This window comes from Lathyrus oleraceus, chromosome 6 (genome assembly GCF_024323335.1).
Source record: "Lathyrus oleraceus cultivar Zhongwan6 chromosome 6, CAAS_Psat_ZW6_1.0, whole genome shotgun sequence".
NCBI lineage: Eukaryota > Viridiplantae > Streptophyta > Magnoliopsida > Fabales > Fabaceae > Lathyrus > Lathyrus oleraceus.
The window spans coordinates 460945874-460956317 of record NC_066584.1 but is presented as its reverse complement, the minus strand read 5'-3'; positions in this window follow the sequence as shown (position 1 = coordinate 460956317).

Here is a 10444-nt window from a genome sequence, read left to right as displayed (position 1 = left end):
TGCATTGCATCATGGGCCTACACATGCCCATGCACTCGTGCCATCAACATTGCTAATTTTGGACACAATTTGAAGTGTGCAAATATCATTCATTCATGCTATAAATACATGACCTCTGTGCTCATTTGCATCACACCTTGCGCGCCATCTTTGCCCCCATTGAAACCCTCACATTCTAAAGGAAAACCTGATAAATTTCAGTTTGAAATTTGAGTTTGAATCTCAACTGTTGGAGATTCAAACACTTCAGGATCCAAAGCCTTGCAACCTCATCAATCACTTCCTGCTAGCTTCTCAAGTGTGATCAGATCGTGTTTGGAGCAAGCAACATCAAGAACTACATAACATTCAAGGTAATTTTCAGAAAACTTCATCTCTTCGATTCTCTCTCAATTATACTCAATTCTCTTGGATCTTTGGTTGTCTGAAGTCCTACCAATGTAGGCAAGAAGATTGAGTTGCTTAGAGGTCAAATCGAAGCAACTCAGTTGATACATCTCAAAATTCAACTCCTCATATCTTTATATATGCGGAGTTAGTTAAAATTGAGGTCAGCTTCGTACTATACGCCATTTTTTCTTTCAGATCATGTCCTCCTTTTTCATTTATGTGATGGTGATGACTGAACCAGTCCGGTGAGCCTCGCCTGAGAAGGTGACCGGAGGTCCTGCGCCGATGGTGTGTTGCGCAGATTCTAAGCCACATGATCATTCCAAATCGTTTTAATCTCACACGTCCATTGTAAATACCAAGCGTGTGGATGAGTTGACTAGCGTGCATCATGGAATGCACGTTCTAGGCCACTTGATCTGCCACCTCAATTAATGAGGGAGATCAAGTGGCTCACGTTTTTTTTTCTATTTTCTGATTTTTATTTTAATCCTTTTATTTTCATTAATTCATATTAATTTTAATATTGATCCAAAAAATATGAGAGTTTCACCAAAAAATTTAAAATAATTTCCTCTATCATATTCTGAATTAAAATTATTTTTTGGATCATTATTAATATTTTTCATGATTTAATTGATTTTGTGATTATTCTTAATTGTTTAAAAATACTTTTTAGTCTTTAAAATATCTGAATTTTTTTCTCCAAGGTCCTTTGACCTTGTTTAACCTATGATAAATCTCATGGCCATTTTGATACGTCTCGTGACTGTATATAGAATATAGTCTATCGGGTACTTGACTACAAGTGCACAATCCAGTCGTTTTAGTTTTAAAAGATATCGAACCCAAAAGGACCGACAGTCAAACTAATGCTACCGACGTTACAATGTTTAGCTAAGGGAATGGTTTTTAGAAGGTTGGTTGAAGAAAATTAAATCTAAGGGAAGTTAAGTCTTAAGAAAATATTAATAGAAGAATATCAGTATGGAACGCATTAATCGTCAGGGATTCGATAAGCCACCGGTGTATAATTTAAGTACCAAATATCTTTCAGTAGAAAATACTTATTTAAAAGGCTTTATCTCACACTCTCGTGATTGTTGATTTGGACTATACCTTTAAGTCAGAATGTACGCTCTCGTTGTCCCATTTGAAGTTAAAAATACTTTTTGAAAATAAATAAGTTCTAATTGCTTTTAAAGTGCTCTTGCTGTTTTTCAAATTAATGCCTAGTTTTTACTATCCAATTCGACCCTCACGCTCTCGCGATTGTCGGTTCTCACCTTAGTTAATTTCCCACTCTCGTGGCAAAATCGTCTTAAATAGCTTCTCACTCTTGTGACAAAGTTAATTAAATTTAAATTAAAAATCACAGCCAAAAAGATTATTTGAGGAAAGAAGTTTTACACCGATTATTATTAAATCCCGTCTAATTAAATTGTTACATACCGATACCGGTAGTTTAGCCGGACATGTTAAACAATGCAAACACAGACGAACATAAACAGATCAACAATAAAGCAAACATGATTACAATAATAATAAAGCAATAAAAATTGAATAAAAACCTGGAAATTGGATTAATAGAATACGCCGAATCTTGAAGTACTTGAGCAATCCTCCACAGGTCGGTAGGATTCTGCCTCTTCCAAATAATAGCTTAAACTAAATTAAATAAATTGTAGTAGTTCCCTAGTGTAGGAAACTACTACTATTGCTAAATGAAATGCGGAAAGGAAAAAGGGAAAATCAAAGCTAGGAACGGTAAAAGAAAATAATGTTGCTGAAGAAAAAATAAAAGACAAAATAGAATTGCTGTGAAAAAATGCAGAGAGAAAAAGGCCTTCAAAGCTGGCTTCCGAGAGAAAAATTAAGCGTCCCCGTAGGTTTCTAACTTCCATCCTTTTATATCTCCCATTAGGTCTTGGCAGTTGAGAGAAACAAGGATGACTTGGTTGAGTGAGGAATCCACGGGAAAATGGCTGAGGAACGAGAATTAAGGGCCTGTTGGATCACTTCTGTTGACAGTTTCAAAGCGCTGATATTGGCCGCGTGACGTTCGTGATGGGCCTGTGACGGTCGTGACAGACTGGGCGTGACGGTCGTGACAGGCTTTGTGACGGTCGTCACATGCATAAAGTTTGTATTTTTCTGTTTTTCTGCTGCTTTCTCTTCTGTTTCTTCTTCTTTTCCTTCCTTTTCTATATTTTTCTCATTTAAGCATGGGGATTGAAATACCTGTAAAAATAACTCGAACACTTGCGGTATATTCAGAATATAAATGAAAGTGGTACGATTTTTGAGTGTAATTCAAGGCAAATATACGATGTATTTTCGCGTTATCAAACTCCCCTAATCTTGAATCTTTGCTTGTCCTCAAGCAAATAAAATTTGAAAACACTAGTTAAACGGAAAACATAACACATTTCCAATTCGTACGAGGTTGCTAGGTATTTCGTTAAGATGACAGATACTCAAGTAAAACACTAAAGATACAGTGACGACACAAGCAATAAGCATTAACGTAGATCTCTCCTTTGTACAAACTAGTTCGAATCATGCTATTATAGCTCAACCTAGTGCTTCTCGTTCCTATTTCACCCAGTTTCATTCTAGCGCAATCATATTAAGCCCTTTTCCCTCACATGCACTTAGTGAAGTAGCAAGTTAGTGACTTTGATCCTTTTTTAGCACGGGGTTTGGTACACTAGTGTGGTACCCCTTTATATATCCCATTTGAAGGTTGTGGGGGATCGAACCATAGTTCTCCCTACCGAGTCCAGTACCAGGTACCTCTGAACCAACCAACCGAGTTTTTCTGTTCCTTCCTTTTGTATATCTTGCAACCATTTGTATGATGCATTTTTCAATTTCTCTTGCAGAAGTATGAAGGATTTTCTTAATTCGTAGGCATCAATCACTTATATTCATTGGCTCTTCACATGGTTTGTGCTTAAGATGGTGCTGACTGCTAGTATAAACTACTAGGGGTTAATCTAGAATGGAGACTTTAGGTATTGGTAAAATGGGTATTCAAACTGATCTCGTAAAAGTGAGAGATATAAGGTGTCAAGACGGTATCAGTCTTGTTAGATTTTTCTCAATTTCCTAACAGAACCTCTGTAAGGCAACCTATATACTCATATGGTATGCATTTAACTTAAAAACAAAAATTTTATTATGGCAAATTAGATATAAATGAATGAATGATTAAATAAAGACAATTTTTTTGTTATGGCTAAAAATAGAAACAAGTAAAGGAAAGATAAGGATTTCCTCCCACACTAAAACAAAACATTATCCTCAATGCGACAATATAAAGAAAAAAGGAAGAAACACGAAGATTATTACTTGTCGTCACGACGTTGGCCTCTGCCTGCTCTGGCTCTTGCTTGTGCACGCTCGCTTCTTCCACGCTGGGTAGGATCCAACCCCACATGCTGAGTGTATTCCTGGATGGCATCAACGCAATGTGTCAGGGCACTCATCTCTTCGGAAAGATCCGCCATCCTCTGGCCGTGCCTGTCGCAACGCAAAAAACAACCGGCGGAAAAAAAACTGTTTACAGAGCCGCCACCGGCGCTATTCATCCTATGACGGAAAGGAAGCGCAAGACTAACCTAAGAAAGGGAAAGGAACGGTCTTACGACCAGAGATTACAAGGTACGGGAGTCGGTTACGCAAGGGGAAGGTATTAGCACCCCTCACGTCCGCCGTACTCGACGGGATCCACGCTCAAAAGAATAGGAAAAGAATAGAATAAGGTTGCTAATAAACTGCTCAAAGAAATTGCACAAACTGGAATAATAAAATAGGTGAAAGAAGATGGAGGAAAAGGACTTGGCAGGATGTCGCATCCTGGGCCTACGTAGCTTGTCAGAAACAAACATCGGAGTCAACGTAGTTCGGGGAAATGGGAAACATGCTCACTAGGACATCGCATCCTATGCCTACGTATCTTCTCTATCTAGAGGAAGAATCAGAGCACTCGTAGCTCGGCTAACACACGCCAAAATAAAACACCAAAAAGAGACGCTGAGACGTCAAAAGAAACACCCAAAAAGGAAACAGAATGCCAATACATGGACTTATGTCCGACTCCTAACAACAACAAACAAACAGGAAACAGAATGCCAATACATGGACTTATATCCGACTCCTAACAACAACAAACAAACAGGAAACAAAATGCCAATACATGGACTTATATCCGACTCCTAACAACAACAAACAAATAGGAAACATAATGCCAATACATGGACTTATATCCGACTCCTAACAACAACAAACAAACAGGAAATAGAATGCCAATACATGGACTTAAATCCGACTCCTAACAACAACAAACACTAACCAGCGTACACCAAAGTAAAAGGTTCTCAGAACGAACCCCAACAAAGTAACTAACTATCCAGCCAGTTACCACAAATGAACCCCAGTGAGTGACAACCGTCACAAATGAACCCCAAAGATGATAACCATCACCACAAATGAACCCCAAGTGAGTGACAACCATCACAAATGAACCCCAAAGATGATAACCATCATCACAAATGAACCCCAAGTGAGTGACAACCATCACAAATGAACCCCAAAGATGATAACCATCATCACAAATGAACCCCAAGGATGAACCCCATAAGGTATAACCATACCACACACGCCCACGCTGGACAAACAAGTACTCACACCAAAGCCAACAAATGACGGGTGAACATACACAAAAAAGGAAAAGGGTGCCCGGAGAGATTGCTCGCAACCTCCTGCCTACGTATCTCATCTGGTATGAGAATCAGGGCGACGTAGTTCCCCTGAACAGGGGTACAACTCTCTCCTAACCAGAGACCAGGGAAACAACAAACTAATAGGGAGACTGACTCGAGCCTAATAGTTGTCATGCAATCAACAATCCCTAAGTTGAGGTCTCTAACATGCATCCTACTTCCTCAGAAATCAATCATACAACTCCTACAGAAATGGAGATGAGAAGAGGAAAGCAGATAAATACATTAACATAAGTGAACAAGCATCACTCACTATATCCACACAAGAGGCCCAAACAACGGGTAGGCTTTAGTCAAGAGGGGTCATATCAACCTCGACAAACAAGCCAAACTGTACAAGGGTAGTCTGTAGCTCTTAACCACTAACATTGAGAGTTAGGGTGAAGCTGACTAAAATAGAAATGAGGATGAGACCTCATGCTCTTAACCCTGGCCAGGGTGAGCTCAAATCAAAGAAAGCGTGGGGATCCAGAAAGAGGGACCCTATTCCACTTGACAGACTCTGGACAAAGATCTTGGATTCATGTTCAGAAGCATCAACACGTAGTGCGAGCATAATGAACGACTCACTGAATAACGGGGGATTGATTGCTAATCCCTTTTATCCGTCAATTGCCTCTTCACTTAGGAGGACTTATCAAGTAACATGCCTCACTTGGAGGTCTTTGGCACAAATGTAAACAAACACAAACAGAGCCTCTTAAGGAGGACTTCCAGCAAAATACCTGCCAAAAAAGTGACAGGACTTCCAGACTACATGGAGTAAGAGAATAGCTACCTAAGTGGTGTATCAACCACAATCCAAAGCTCAAGCAAGAGCTAAAAGCTAGCAACTAATGTACCTGTACAAAAGCTAAATAATTAATATCTGAGACAACCAATCAGAAAACAAACAGACAAACAGTCCAACTGTTACACAATTCAATGAGCAATGCTCAAGGACTCATATGAAGCAATGAGCTCAACACATCACTTAAGATCCTACAAAAAAAAAGAAGTCAGAACACAATCCAATTTGCATCTCAAAAGGTGAGTAACTCAACCATTAATGCTAAGTGTCCAAACCTGAAACACAAATCAATGTTAGTTCATGTACAAAACACTAGTACAAAGACTAGGTCCAAAACCAAACCAAATGATCAAAACAGAAGTCAATATTTTGCATATTGCACATTCAAACAATCAACAAGATGTCCTCAAAAGGACCAATATCAATTCATAAGGAAAAGGCATCAAATGATCAATGTAAAGCAAAGGCCAACAAAGGTGCACAAAATGGACATCCAAATTAGAAAATCCAAATCAAAACAGAAATGCATCCAATGGCTATGAAATTTTTTATGCAAGCTACTCATGTTATGAACAAACATCATACAAAAAATTAGCTCCAGAAGAGCTCAAATGATAGGTGAACAAAAATGCACAAAATGAATGCCAAAAATGTGACACAAATTGTCACATTATATCTTCATGTGTCAAAAGCAATGAATACAAATGATAAAAAATTCAGACCAGAGCTCAAAAAATCATATCACATGTTAAAATCAAGCATGCAAAAATTCAAATCAATTGGATCAACACATAGCATTTCACAAAGCATTGAATGTAACATGTCAATTTAACATAATGTCCAATCAAAAATTCCAAAATAAAAATCCAGAAACAAACAAATCATGAAATAAATCCTATAAAAAACTAGACATTAAAACAGAAATATGAAAAAAAATTGGAGTCAATTTGGAGCATTTTACTATTTTTTATGATTTTTAGAAGATGAACAAAATAATATGAAATATTAAAATGAAATGGAGGGAAAACAATATTCAAATTAAATCCAGAATAAATGAGAACCACATGATATAGCGCGCAATGATGATCAAATGGTCCAAATTTGAAAGGCAAAACGCACAGTTTCATTTATACAATCAACATGCACACTAAGCATTCAACATACACACATGGCAAGTCAAAGCAGCATGGTCCAATCATTTACACACATAAGCGTACACACAACACACACATCAGTAGCCACATGTACCAAATGAAACGACGCGTTTCATTAATGTGCTGGCAGCATAATCAGCGAGTCAAAGGCTTGTATGGCTCAGTCAGACAAATCGTGGCCAATCAATTGCACACGCCAGCGTACACCTGGACCTACACGTCACTCAAACCCTAAATGAACCAAACGGCGGTGACGGTCGTCTTCTCCGGCCAACCAGGCGGCGGAGCTCCATCAAAATTTCCAGAATCGAGCAAATCTTATATCAATCGAAAGATCTTTCAACATACAATCCAAATATCATGTTCATGTCATCTAATTCATGCTAGGTTTTGCAGATCGATCAAAAACATTTTCAAGATCTAAACTGAAAGTTCATCATACATGTTCATTTCTCATCCATTTTCAAAACTAAACATATCAGCATGCTCCACTAAGCAGGATCTACACAACTATAACAAGAAATTGACAAAAGGAGATGATGAATTTCCAACTTACTTGAAATGAAGTTCACTGAAATCGCGCTCTCAAGGCCTCTACAGCTCCAGATCTTCTTCCTCAACCTTGCCTTGAAGCTTTATGCACAAAGAAGCAATTGAAAACACTCAAATCCAGCTCAATTTTAGAAATCCATTGCCATGGTGAAGCACTCGATCTGCTTGAAAACCAACTCAATTGAACAATCCAGATGATGATTCTTGCTCAGAATTACACAAGGATCATGAATATGCAAAGAGATTGAAGGTTTGTGTGAAGAAATTTGAATTTCGAAGAGAGAGAATTTTTGAGGGAAATGGAAATTTTGATATGAATTCTGTTATTCTCCCTTGATTATGGTTAGGGTTTGGCTTATATACTCCCTGTTAATGACTTTGCTAATCACACTTTCCCTGTATTAATCAAGATTAGGGAAATATGGATCAATTTGCAAAAATTCAAAAGTGAGGTAGCATGGCCATGTAACACGTGAACAATACTCATGCAAGCCTGAAATCCACTTAAAATTAGCCAATGGTCATCATGGAATGATGATCATACAAGCTTCTCTCATGCATGGCAATGGTTCACTTGAAAAGTATTGGTCATGAGGAGTATTTTGCAAAAATAATGGACCAATTTGGAGTTTTGAATCAAAAGTTATGTCACTTTGAACTTCCATGCATACTTTGTGATCATTTGGCCATAACTTCTCAACCAATCCTCATATGGACATGATCTAGGACTTTTTGGAAATGGGAGACAAAGATCTACAACTTTCATGTTTACCAAAAATCCATTTGAAGCTTATTTGATGTTGATAAGTCAAGTTGAATGTGGACCAAAAACTTGCTATTTTTGGAAACTTGAAATTACAGGTCATTTTCCATTTTTGGAAACTTTTGCCATGACTTCAAAATCTTCAAGATAGATGTTTGAAATGACAAATGGACTTCTTTTGAACATGAATGAGGTGTTGAAATTCATCTCCCTAACCTCAAAGTCCTCAGTTGACTGCACAATTGACCATTTGGTCTTCAGATGATCATGAAATGCTTGACTGAATTTGAGCCTCAAACCCTTGATGAAATGGCTTCACAATGAAACCTTAGCTTATGTAAGCTCCTCATAACAGTCATGTGATCTCCATCCCCAGCAAATACCTCATCTCCTTGAGAAACCCTAGCTGGAAGAATGACATTGATTAGGGTTGACCAGAGGTCAAAACCCTAATCCAAAGGAACTTGAGGATAAACTCTGCAACTCTTGATGATGATAGAACCATGATGATGGTAATATATCCTTGCAAACAAGATAATGCTCAAGACCTTTGAAGAACCAAGAAACCCTAATTGAAGTGCAAACCCTCAGATGGTTGATCATCCATTCGTAGAGACCCTCAGACTTGAATCATATACCTTCTCCATCTTTTGAAAAGACTTTGGAGGATGACTTTCTCACTTTCAGATGATATGCAAAATGCAATGCCTAATGCTCTAAAATATAAAATATAATATGTAAAACTAGTCTCAAAAAGAGGAGGGCAAATTTTGAGGTGTTACAGTGCCAGTTTGCATAATCGTGCTGATCCCTCTGTATCTGCTAGATCGTTTGCATCATTTCTGTCTGGCGCTCCTCCATCCTCTGGTTGTGTCATAACATCTCATCGTAGATGTCTTCCATGGTGGCGGGTCGTCGCTCATTTCTTCGCTGGCCTCGGGGAGATGTCTCCGCAACGTACTCCGGAGGTGGCTGTGGCATTTCTCGGTCAAATTCCTCTTCGACTTCATCTGCTCCATTATTAGGATCTCCTTCATTTGGCTCAGGGGCGTTCAGATAAAAAATCCAATTTGCCATATTCTGCGGATCTGTACGGTTCCTGTTGGGCATAATGATGCTTCGAACTATCTTGTTTCTAACCACAGGATGGTACTTCCCGTTGTCTCTGGCCTTTATAAGGTGTGAGGAATGTCAATAGTCGATGTTAAGGAACTCGGATGACATGGCGGGTAAGTTGGAGAGCCTATCCCCCAAATTCAGGCCTAGTGCTATAGAGGTGATGATTCCTCCAAAATAGAACGCCTGGCTGCCTCTCATGCATGTAGCCTGTATGTTGGCCAATAGGAATGGGGTGGAATTGAACGCCACCGGGGTGAACACACAGTGAAGAAAGAAGAGCTCCTTAGAGTTTACCTTGTGATTGTTGACTCTTCCGAAAACAGTGTGCCCTAAGACTCAGTGGAAATATCTTATAGCTGGGTTGTGGATGTAAGTTACGTTGAGCGCATCCTAGCTTGTGACGTTCATGTTGGTAAGGATATGCCATACTCCAAATGCTATTTCTGACCATCTGTCAGGGATACAGTAGTGAACTCCCTCTCCATGTCGGAAGCCAAGCATTCGCGCTATTTGAGTTTGGTTCAGGGAATACTCGGTACCGAACATTCTAAATGTGGCGACTCCGATGAGAAAATGAGTTGCACCAGGAGGGGTAATGCAGGAGAATGAACTAAGGAATTCCAAGGTCAACGCCTCATAAGTTGGTTGCAGGTTGGTGCAAAGCTGCGTCAAACTGGAGTTGTTCAACATCCATTTCACGCCATCTGAAAGTCCCAGCTCCGTCAGACATTCGTTATCAACATACCTTGTAGCTTGGACTGAACATTGATAGAACCTGAGGTAGTTGTCTCTCTGTCGCTCACCGGCTTCTCCATTTCTGGATACGATATTTGAGAGGTCGGGAGCAACTCTCTCTTGACGGGCCATTTAGTGTGCGTTTATGAAAATA